This window comes from Corvus brachyrhynchos, unplaced genomic scaffold, assembly GCF_000691975.1.
Source record: "Corvus brachyrhynchos isolate BGI_N302 unplaced genomic scaffold, ASM69197v1 scaffold32, whole genome shotgun sequence".
Taxonomy (NCBI): domain Eukaryota; kingdom Metazoa; phylum Chordata; class Aves; order Passeriformes; family Corvidae; genus Corvus; species Corvus brachyrhynchos.
Window position 1 is genome coordinate 6,872,322 of NW_008237919.1, and position 12,560 is coordinate 6,884,881.

Genomic DNA, 12,560 nt, shown 5'->3' on the forward strand with positions numbered 1-12,560 from the left:
TTTTGGCCAAAGCCTTTTGGACCCCTGAGCTACACTGACTCCACAATTTGATGGAAGGAAGCCTGTCAAGTGACATTCTGAACACAAAAGTCAAAGAAAGTAATCTCATGAGAACTCAGTCACTGTTGCTACCCCCTTGATTTTGTACCACTTCTGAAAGACTAACAAGCTCTACCTTTGGACATCTAGAAATGTGATCGTTTCCTCCTGATTTCTGCAGTTTGATCTAAGAAGTTATATTACCTTGCCCTAAAAAACTTACGTCATCAGGATTTTCTGTGACTCAATAACCAAAGGGATATTGCTAGAAACATGCGAAAGGTTCATGGTTGCATGAAAAACTCCCAAACAGTTTGCTTGCCTTTGCAATGATGTCAATATTTATTGTCACTGTCACAGACCCAGAAAGATTACACAGATACAGCCAGGATCCTGCATTTGCAGTCTGTGTAGGGTTACATACAGCACTCTCCCTCTGGTTTTGAATTTGAGAGATATTGCATCACAACTGGTGTCAATGAGATGAATTTTTCATTCAGCCCAAACGCTGTTGGGAGAGGAAGGGAACCAGTGGCTGACGTATCTGGGTTCCTGTTTCTTGCTCCACAGATCCCAGCTGGGTTTGAGCCTCATAGGAGTGATGCTAATTCTGTAGTTCCACAACTCCCTTAAGTCAACATAAGCAAATGCTGATGCTAAAAGAGGCAGTGCCAACTTCCCACTGACCCAATCAGTGTTTTCACTCTCCTTGCTTCCCCAGTGACTGCAAATAGTCATAAATACATATGGGAGGGGAAAAAAAAAGAGAGGGTTAGTTTTAACCCAGAGTGTTGTCCTGTTCCCACTCACAGTGTGGCTGCATGACCCTGTGGCAGATGGGAGAGAGAGATGCAAATGGCAATAAGCAGGCAGGGGACTGGAAGGTAAGCCAGGACTGGTTATTACAGTTTAAATGAATTCTGGAACTAGCAAGAAAAGTACAGCACTTGAACAGTGTCCCCTCATGGCTAAACAGGAATGGAGGGAGGGTGTGCAAAAGCACAAGGCAGACATCCCTGGCCCATTATATCTGGATTAGGCAGATTAGATGAAACAAACTTTCTGACTCAGAAAAAGCTATCAGACCTGTTTAAGCTAGGCTAAATGTACCTAAAGAACCCCTTAGTTACAAAGTGCTTTACATTATCTATGACATCCAAAATCAAGTACTGGTAATTTCTAATGAAACATAGCCTAGTCAAGATGCTCTTTTAAATCAAAACCATTGTCTCATCTTTTTTTGAAATGAAAATCACTTGCCTCGTAAAAAGTTTTTATGTTTCAGAAAATTATATTGAGAATAATATTTCTTAATAATGACTCTTATAATGGCATTACTTAAAACAATTAAATCAATTAGTTCAATAAAATTCTTCAACTGAACTGCAATATTTTGACACTGTGACTGATTGAGTTTACTGCCTTTGCAATTAATGAAAGATTGGTTCCTTTAGCAATTACACTCTGATTAGTCCACAGCAAGAACATTTTACATTACTCATCCCCTACTGCTATCAAAGGGCCTTTACTTCTGGCTTTTAGTTCTCTCTTTAATCCTAAATTAACAGAGTTTATCAAAGTCCTTGCTCACTAGAACTCTTGGAGAAAATTTGATTTTGTATTTTACCTGTGCTAAAACTTCGTTGAAATGAGAAAATCCAATAGGTAACTAGACACTAAGGCAAAAGCACCTAATATTTTTGGTTTAATTAAAAAAATAGTAGGGTTAATGCCAAAACCTGTGATGAAAAAAAACCTGTTTATCACAAAACAGCATAAATAACCTTTTCATAGTCCAAGTAATCAAGCTTCTGTCAAAGTGAGATAATTGTACATCAAACTTTGAATTCAAACACAGCTGCTAAAAATCAGACAAGAAGCCAGACACTTCACTCCACTTTGAGCACTAACTCAGAAGTGAGTACAGAGGCTTGGCAGTAGCTGAGACCTTGTAATTCTGTACAGTTGTAGAAGCACTCAGAAAAGATCTCTAAATTGGAGAACTTTGTCCTTCTGAAGTTGAAAACAAATGTATTTACCATGCTTGCTAAAATGGTGCTTAATGAGAAAAATCTGGTAGTATATTAGCTTTTTTTTTTAAACGAAAACCCCAAACTACTAAAGGTGGCTCTTGACTTCCAGTACACAATTAATATTTCTTTTAATCAAATCATATTAGTAAAGCTTTTTCCTGGCTCAACAGATTGAATGAACATGGCAGGAAAGATTGTGAGCACAGTGCAATGAGCAGGCACCATTCCTGCAAAGACTCATCCTTCCTTACTCTGCTCTTGCCTGTAGAAAGTAATCAGAAATTAAATATACAGGTATTGCTAAAACAGAGCTATATTGTATATTTATTTTGTCACCCTTAGTTTCCATTTCTTTTTTTCCCCTCAAATGCTAAAAATGTTTAACATGGTGTGAGATTTTTTTGCTTACTCTGCTTGACTCTGTTAAGTAGAGTTTGAAGTAAAATCTGGAAAACAATTCTCACAGGAAATTAATGTTCTGCTTACGTGTGCTGCATATTCATACACCACTATTGTTCATTATACTATTTTGCAAATGTGCACAAATACCAACTAGTAATTTCATAAATCTGAAAACCACAATTCCCTGGTGATGACCATGACCCTAGAAAAAGCCTAGAGAATACAACCTCTTTACGAGACATACCTTGCAATAGATGTTTGTTTAACTGGAAATCCGCAAGAGCAGCTGCCCAGTGCAACGGTACATATTTGCTTCTGAATCCTTTCTGAAAGACACTATTTAAACATGTTGATGAACTGAGCTGGATTTTTCCCCACCTCCATTCCAGCAAAATAAGGAGACTCAGAAGATAAAATTTGTTTTGTTATTGCAAGTACTGCTATGTGGTAAGTGAGAAATTTACTTTCTATAGTCCTATCTAATTATGAAGGTGGGAAATGTCCATTTCCTGTACAGATGCAATGTCTGTGTGTACTGCTCAGTGATATTTCTATTTGAAAATGAATGTATTTCTATTTCCAGAAGTGTTTGTGTATAGACCTCCTTCTTGTCCATATTTGGCTTGATGTTAAAGATCTACTCAAGCTTCACCACTTTGGCAAGAGGAAACAAGTATTTCTTGTATTGAGACTGTAACTCCAATTCAAGCTATACGATGTGTTTCAGATCTGGTTCTGATTTATGCTAAGCTGTAAAAAACTGAGAATTATAACATGGGTTTTATGATGAGTGCAGCTCGACTAGCTATCACAAAGTTTCATGCAGCATCCTGGATAGGAACAGTGATAACAGAGATTTTTCAAATGCCCCAGTTCTGTGCTAAGTTTGATGCTTTCACCTAGAGTGGAAAATTTATGCCTCCTGAGCCAGTCATACTTTACACTTTCTTCCTGGACTCTGTTTTAGCCTTTCCTCTGCCATTGTCTGGCTGGGAATCTCTCCACCCCGTGAAAAACTTTAATTGGCAGAAGAAATTTCTAAAGTGCTCCTTCTCTCTTAGAACTGTTTCTGCAACCATTATAGCTCCAAACCCAAAGGAATCGGTAATGATGTCTGAGGTGGTGTCACTCATCTTTTCCTCCACCACAGGCCGATGGTGTAAATGGTCAGAAAGGACTTGGCTCAATGTTCCTTCTACTCCTGTGGGCAGCATTTATGCTCATGACAAACTTCACTCTCGCATGGAGAAAGATCTGATCTAACGGTACACTAAGTGACACAAAAGTAGGAAGTGTAGGAATGATATTTTCCACAGTAAAATAGAAACAAAAAGGTACAAGATGAGTCATGCTTTTAAGATATGTGTAGTACTGTGACACCTATTTCAAACAAAACTAAAAATGTCTGTCAGCTAGTTACTCTTTTGTTTGCTCTGTGTTTTCACTTGCTTTGGAATTAGTAGGAAGTAAACCATAAAGTAGAAACATGGGCTGAATCCTGAGATATTTATTCAGACTAAAGTCTTATTACTGGCAAAGATCTCTCTGAGTAGCCTAGTCATTCCCTAATTTTTTCACTGTAAAAAGAAAATATACTAAAACATCATATTCCTGCGGCATCCAGCAATTTTGCTTCTCTCAGTTTCAATAATCAGAACATTACCCACTAATCTGCCTTAAAAGCAGAAGGGTAAAACCATGTGTCCTAACAAGACTTGTGGTGAGCTTGAGGAACACAGGTTTATTCCTTAGATGTCAATCTTTGGTTTCATTGTGGAATTTTCTGGTTCTGGCTAACTTACCCCATTTTTTCTCGTCCCCTGCAATGGCTTTAACACTAATGTCTGAAAAATGACTTTTAAATTTTCAGATCTAGTTTCTGGATAAATTAAAGAAAAAAAGGAGAAAACAAGCTGTATTAGGAATCACAGGTACTTTGTAAGTTAAGATAATTTTTAGATTTCTAGGAAAGCAAGAACATGTTATACCTTTTGTTGCAATGTTTTGAAATTTTCTGTTTGCTTTGAAGAAAACCTTGCCTTGAAGCAAAATGATGGTTTAATAGTGTATAGAGAAACTGTCCATGGTGGCTGTGAAATCCGAACTGAATCATCAAGACCAGATGGTGACCTTGACTATTACTACTACTATTTGCAAGACTCAATGGTAGTGATGTGAGACATGTTTTGAGACCTAATATTCAGTTCTGATGAGAAGGAAAGTGTGACAATAATTTTCTCCCTATTTCACAATGATTTTATGAAAATCAGTTAGTGTTTGTAGAATTTGTTGATTGGCTAATATGCTGCATGAGCATTCATCTTTTAATTGGATAGTTGAATTTTTTTATATGTTTCTTAATCACATAAATCTTATATTTTTTATTTCTTCCTTCAAACTCTGAACTCTTTATCATGATATGATTTATTGCCTGTTATTTTACAGAAAGTTTTGCTTTCCATGATATGAAAGTGAAATTCAAAATATTAACAAGATGATGAATTTTTCCCTTCTCTGTACTTTACGCATGTGGATAATGATGAAAGTCTTTGTACTGTAGTTTTGATTTTTTTGCTTTCTGGTGCTAATAGTTCATAGCAGTAGATGAAAATCATGTCAAATTGTGCATCAAGAGAGTCTGTTGCATGACTTTCAAGGTCTGGAATCTGTGGTTCACTGGTGTTCCATAGGACTTTTGGTAAAGAAAAACACAACATGGTGTTTCTAACTTTACCTGAAATTTTCTGTCATAAGAATGAAGAAGTTAACATCAAGAAGTTTTAGCCACCAATGACTGTCACTAAGAAGTTCTGGATTTACCACTAAGCCAAAGCAATAGATATGTATTGATAACTTTAATCTATTGTGGCTCAGAAAAGTGACACACACAAAAAATGCTATATGCTGGTACGAATTTTTAACCATGGACCAAGATTTTTTAAATCTCTTCCATGTCTTTTATTCTCTACGTTTATCATCTCAAGGTTATATTTTGAGTGTATTCTAAAGGTAATGCCCATAAGGAAGCCAGAGGTGTCAACTGTTTCAGCATGTACACACTGGGCGCCTAAGGGATGGTGGGAGGTGGCTCTTAACACATTGCTCTGGTGAACCATGCCATTTTCTCTTGGATTTTTCAAGACAGCTCAGATGCTGTTTTCTGGGATCTGTTTATTTGAAAAACTCTTTTTTGTCTTATCACACATGAGATGGACAGAGCTACCAGGCTTTACCCTGCTGATAATACATGATAATACATTCACCTTTGAGGTCTGAGAATTTTCCAATGGAGATCCTTAAATGTAGAACTTATTTCATTCCTTCCAGTCGTCCTTTGCTCCAGTTCTTTTATGCACAAGTGAAGGAAAGAGATAGAGAAACAAACAACATGCTGACTGATTGTCTTAGAAGGATTTCTTTGTACTTTGATTAATACAACTGAAAATAACTGGTATGGAAAATATGAATACAGCATCCTAATAAAAGAAAAAAGATTAATTACTAGTCTTCATAGCGATAATTCTTTTGAAATGTGGGTAGGCTGGTGCCTTAGTCATGTTCTACTCATAGGCAGATGCCACAAGACAAGTAAAATTCATTATGTTCTACTGTTCCTTTGTTTACGTTATTGGACAGTACTTCCTACAACTTTTAGTGTTGCTGCTGCTGCTTTTGACCCTAATACTGCAATGTCAGATACTGGCTTGTTTTTGGAATGAAGGCCTTACAGCAGAAGATTGAAAAGACATTTCTCAACTTGTAGTGCTGTAATATTTGATTTGGAGAGCTTGAGGGCTATCCTATTCAGAAACTGAGCAACAAGTTGGGCAGTAACATCCAAATCCTGTAGCACTTAAAACTTGGAGCCACTCCCCAAGACACCATCAACATTATTTCAACAATATCAGTGATTCCATTTAACATGAAGAGCCCTAATTTAAGCTGTGTAAAAGACCCAGCTTCTATAGTTTATGCCAGGGCAACATCTGAAACCTATTACACATCTCTCGTTCTGACTATTGGAATAAATTCTCAAAAGATAGCCTTTCCTTCTCATTACCAGCTAATGATGTACATTCATGATCTGTTTGAGTTTCTCCATCCAAACATGTTCTTCTTGACTTTTGAGGAAGACTTTTTTGTTCATCCACACTATTCATCCACTTCAGAAATGACCATCCACTCTTACTGGCTGACATGAAGCACAGAAGAGATCATTTCACTTAAAAGTATAGTCTTCACAAGGTCAACATGAAAGCACACATGCAATTCCCAGTATAATAATCAGACCTTATGGGCAAGTTGGATAAACTTACTTGGTTTTTTATGCTAAATTTTGACTTTCCCAGGTCCTTAAAACTTACTTTTTGAGTTAACATATATGTGTTTAGAAATATTTTTATAGCACTTTTGCTTCAAAAATACTGTTATCTGTTTTAAGGGATTTTGTCAAATGTAGACATTTCCCACAAAAGTTTGTTAAAAAATGACCATGAAAGGAAAACATTTAATCAGATAAACCTAAAAATGTATACAAGAATTGCCCTGACATACACAGGGTAGCTCATGGAGAAAAATATTCTCACAGACTTACTCATTCTTTTTCAAAGTAAAAGATTATGACAGTAAATAGGTGCCAAAAAGATAAAAGTATTCAATTATTTCCAACTAAGCACTCATTGCTTAAATGTTAGGCTGGAAAGTGACTCAAATAATTGCTCAAAAAGATTGCACTGGAGTCTACAAGTTACACTTCTGATGCCATTTAGTTAAATTGAATCATTAAATACAAGAACTAAGGACCTGGTTCTCCTTTGTACAGAAGTGTCTTTACGTGATTCTGGCAGTACAGACGGGCTGTAAAACAAGTGCTGCAATTAATGCCTGACTGAATGACCACTGGTACCAGCTGGAACAGTGAAATGAAAACTAACCCCCAAATTTTCCTAAAGATTTTTCTAAATGATAAATCCCATAACTGTAATCAAAATTACTAACTACTAAAGAATAGAAACAAATGCATTGATTTTTTACTTTGATTTTTATGACTGAAGACTTCAGAAAGGTATTGATGCTGTGCTAAAAATACACTGGAAGAGTACAAAGGGCTTCTGTGGATTTGGTTTAGGAATAGTTTTCTTTGCTTTTTGGCCAAATCATAACAGGAAAACAAGTATTTTTCATAGAAATGCTGACATAACTTTACTAATAGCACCTTCAACAGAGGTTGTTACAATGTGTATTTACTCAGGTACAGGATTAAATAAGAGATGTGAACTCACCATAGCAACCCCTGCATCACATTGCAGATATGCTGCTTCTAAGATACGGCAAATGTTTCTGAAGAAATACACATGAGTATGAGGTAAACATCTATCAATTCCAAATTGTCTTTCAAAAATACTTTGCCCTACAGCATAAAAAAAAGCAGCATAACTTGATGCTCTGTCAATTAATGTATTACTGGATGGTATTTTCATTGTGTAATGGTTTTTGGCTCAAAATATAAGTTTAGATAACTCCCCAATTCACTGTAGCAAAAATAGTGACAAACATGCTATTGAGCTCCTCCTAAATATCACTGTGAATCCTTACACTCCCTAGTAATCCAGGAAGCTCACCTGTCCTTTTTAGGCCACCTCCTGCTGATGTTTTGAGATCTTGCAATAATAGCAATGTTCACCATAAGATATTCAGCAGAGTTTTGTGAATACAGTTAAAGTTGGAAATAGGTTTTCTTCTAAACAGTCTTTTCCCCCACTTTTAGATATTTTACTGTTTCCTGTTCACTGTCCCTCTGCATCTTGAATTTTATCAGCTAATATATTTCCCTTCAATTTATCTTTATTCAGGTTGGCTTTTCTTGTTTTGCATAAAAAACCTGTCTTTGTATGTACAAAGTTACTGCTTGTTTTGTTTTTTTTTTTTTTTTACTTGTTTTCACTTTCAACTTCAAACCAACCACTTAGGTAGTGCCTAAGGTGAGATCCTAATGATTTCCAGTGGGTTGCTATACCTCCTGAAATTAAGATTTTTCTGCTGTATCTTTCTTTTACTTTACTCAACAATTCATGTCAGCATTTACTCCTGCAAGGAGAACTAAGTTATGATATTGCTTTGGATTTTTTCTTCGTATTAAACACCCTTATTGTCTCTTCCCAGATTTCACTTGTAGATGGGGAGCACCCATTTTCTCACATTGCCTGAGGTGACTGATAAAGAAGACAACAAGTATTCTGTTCTGTCACATAAAATAAATTTCTGCCACATTCTTTCATCACTGTTCAAGGTTTTGTCTCTGTGCTGTAGAAGTGAAAAAAAACCCAAATAAATTTTGGATATTTTTGGTAGCAGAGGCAGAGGTTTAGTTAAAACCTCAACTCATTTTATTCAGCCCAAAAACCTCATCGTCAATCAGCATGTCTACATTTTATCAGAAGGAAATGGTTTTTGTTCTTACAAACTAAAAAGTTTGTTCTTTGAAGATGTTTAAAAATCTGTTTAAAAATCTACTGATAAAATGTATCCCCTCGTATGCAACTTATTTTTATTACAACACCCTTTCCCCATTAGTTTACTATATTTTTTCATGGAAGGTTATTTATACTTGGGGTAAGGGATGATGTTCAGTGACTGAATGGTTGTTCCCTGGTGTTTCTGTGCACTGGGGACATGCCCTGGTCCCAGGTAACCCTGGCTATGATGGGGTTCAAGGGCTCACCTTTCCCATGAGTCTGAGTGCTGCTTGGTGGAGCTCCCGCTCTGGCCCTGTGGTGGTGCCTTGTGATCCTGGTGGGAGCTCAGGCTGAGTGGCCCAGGGCCTGGGAGAGGTGTTCCGCTTAGACTTCCACCAGGACTGGTGGCCTCCTCCCAGACAAGTTGTGCAAGGAGCTATATTTCATCTCAGGTTATTTTTTTCCCCTTGCCATGGCTACCTATTGGTGCAAAATATGCAGCTGCTCAGGTGAGAAGGGGTGGTTCAATCAGCACTGGTGAAACCCTGCCACAAAATGCCTGCCTGAGAAATTGTGTGACAATTTCCACCTTTGTTATCATTCAAAACTTTCTTTAAGCTTCTCACTGTGCTCAGTTTTGACTGTCCCTTTGCTCATCTTAGGGATAATGTTAATTGTGACTCTGTGGTGGCAGAGATTGTCACAGGGTATTTGAGCTCTGCTGTGGCTTCTTGACATCTCTACTCCTCTTAGGTTTTCTTTTTTTGGCTTGTTTGTGGTTGGTTGTTTGGTTGGTTTTTTGCCTGGCTGATTGATTCAAGATACATTCACCACAAGTTTATGAGCTCCCGAAATGAGGAATTGCTGGTTGTGGTCCTCAGGTGACTGAAATGATAATAATAATATGGCCAAAATATGTTTATTATAAAACAGTAACATTCTAGATTACTTCTTATGACCCAGGTTTACACACTTCAGTTTAAGTGATGGAAATAGCCTCGTCACCACAGCATTGAGTTTCTTATATTAGCTTGAGACCCTTGTGATTAACTATCACAGGGATATAACCACACTTGTACTTGCTATTGCAAATCCAGATCACTAAACCCTTCACAAACTTTATCAAAATATGTCAAATGTCTGCCTACATGGCTCTCCAAACAAGCATGACCAAGGTATACCATTTTCTGAAACTAGTGACAGTCAGGGGTGTGATGTGCCCAGCATCACGTTCAGCTGCCTTTGACATCCTGTATTCAACAGAGTTTCTATTTATAACTCTTTCTATTTATTGAAAATGGCCTTTGGCACCAGGACAGACCAGGCTCCACTGGGGAGAGCCCTGTCTGTCTCCCACACACTGCCTTTTTTTGCTGTACAAAACAACAGCCACTTATGGAGCTGTGGAAATAGTTCAGGACTTTCTGCTATACATGTTGCTGTAGATATTCGCTGGGTGAACCCATTCATTAAAAATAAAATCACATCCCCTCCCCTCATTATCCTTCCCTCACAGGAATGTATTTTGTCTTGACTTTTCCCCCACCTGCCTTAATCCTGGTGGAAGCAACCTATTCCACATATTGCAACCTGATGCTAAAATTATTGTTTTATAGTGCTTAATGTTTTATTTTTCTTAAAATTGAATTTATTAATTTTTTTAATGGGAAGAAAAATCATCAGTTTTATAAAAATGAAATGTCAGCATTACATGGCTCGGAGAAATACCATGAATCTTTTGCTATTGCCATCTCAGATTTCTGGACAACATGACTTATTTCTTGCTGTATCTGTGTTTTTGCATAGTGCTTACAATTGTAATATTTGAAAAAGAATGTTTCTTTCTCTTTCTCAGTGAACATTTCTGTTTGACATCATATAGTAATTCCTCATCAATGGTGCTTGAAACAAGCGAGCGTTACGGATTGATACAACATTGTGTGGCTCACTGCTGAGTGTGCACCTCACACCACCCAAGGGAATGGGACACGCTGGGTGCTGAGGAGATTTAGAAAATGACTAAGCCTCTCTCCCAGATTTATTGATACAAATGGTCCCTTTTTAACATTGAACTCCATAATCAAATCTGCCAATTCACATTTCTTCCCTTATTTATTTTTTCTTTAAAATTTGTTTGGTTTTTGTTGTGTGGTTTGGTTTGGTTTTTTTTTTTTTTGGCATAGGATTTTTTTGTTTGTTTGCTTGCAGCTATTTGATTTAAGGGAATAAAGAGATAAAATAATCCCCAGGTATTTTTCTTACTGGAAAATGTCTGTGTAAGTTCTTTTATTATCCTTTTCCTTACCACTCCAAGAACATTTCCATAGATTATCATTACAGATATATTTTACAAAGAAATAATGAGTGACACAACACAAACACATCCATTCTCTTAATTGAATGAGCTACAGCTTTTTGGCTGAAACAAACAATAATATTATTTATAACTCAAATTACATTCCGCAAACTATGGTCTCATCTATAAAGAGACTATAAATGGCATGGTAGGGTTCCATATTGGCTTTTTTCTTTTTTTTCTCCAATGACTTTCCTGTTGACCCCTCTTTTAATTTACAAATAAAACCTTGACTTTCTTGACTGCCAGCACTGAAAATTCACCCTGGGATCTTGAGATCAAGCTGTGTCCTTTCTGCTTTATGCCAAAATAGACTCTGGTTCACCTCCTCGGTGCTGAGGTGGCTCTGCAGGGCTGGCAGGAATGTAAAGAAACAACAGTACTTTTGCCAGTAAAAAGATAAAGTGAATGAATTCTCTCAGAAGTAGGAAGATACCAATTTCCAAGTCAGCTTTATAGAAAACAGCTGTTCTTTGAAACAAATGCTCATAGGAGAGTTGGGGTGGGACATCTCATTTCTTGCTGTTCCTGCACAACCTTTTCCCCCTTGGTCTTTCCAGTTCAGGCTGTAGATCAGTCCAGCTGAGGTGTTTTATGGCACAGCCTTTTTCCCTGTCAGCAGCGATGGACTCAAGTGTTTCTGCTGTCTTTGAGTTGTTCGTGCCCTTATGCTTGTGTTGATGCTGAGACTGTTGTGTGCATTGGGTGGAGGGGACTTCTGTGGAGGTCCCAAGCTCATCTCTTTCGAGCCAGGTCCCAACACAACTCTGCAAACAGTTAGGCTGTCTTGGATATATGCTCACCTTTCTGCTTCTGTGTTTGTGAGGTATCAGATGAAATCTAGGAAGTCAGTTTCCTAATTATTTTTTCCGTCCTGGACAAAGGTGAATACTCAGCCAGTTTTTTGCAATTATAAAACCTTCCAAAATTTTTTTTTAAGTCGATCTTCCATATAATAATTGGCAAATACATTTTCTCAGTGGAAGTCTGATGGATATAAAATCCTTTTGGACAGAGCGCAAAAACTTTTTGATGTTCAGCTTCCATAGAGAAGCTCTGCAGAGGTCAGGAACCCACTTGCACTCAAACACAGGGATCAAGCCCCCTGCTGCCATGGAGCCTATCATGGGAGGGCTCACTCCTTGCAAGGACAGTTTACACTGGGCAGAGAAATGTGGGCAAAGCAGAGAGGGCGCAAGGCCTGACAACAGTCAAAAAAGGTGCTTTTGCAAAACAGGGACTGCTCTAGTGTTTTTTCAGAAGCTGCAATTATTC

The 12,560-nt window shown here is 37.4% G+C and overlaps 1 long non-coding RNA gene across 11 annotated transcripts in view; it reads left to right on the plus strand.

Annotated features, from left to right (window-relative positions):
* Positions 1–837: 837 nt before the first annotated feature.
* The window catches only part of LOC108446476, a 74,509-nt gene continuing 62,786 nt past the window's right edge, over positions 838–12,560 (plus strand). For 4 of the 11 annotated variants that reach the window (XR_001861662.1, XR_001861661.1, XR_001861664.1 and 1 more), the window contains exon 1: positions 2,740–2,921. This is a non-coding gene — a long non-coding RNA (uncharacterized LOC108446476). Of the gene's footprint in view, positions 924–2,739; positions 2,922–4,344; positions 4,406–12,560 lie in introns of those variants that run through there. The other 7 variants (XR_001861660.1, XR_001861669.1, XR_001861659.1 and 4 more) reach the window with 5 other exon arrangements.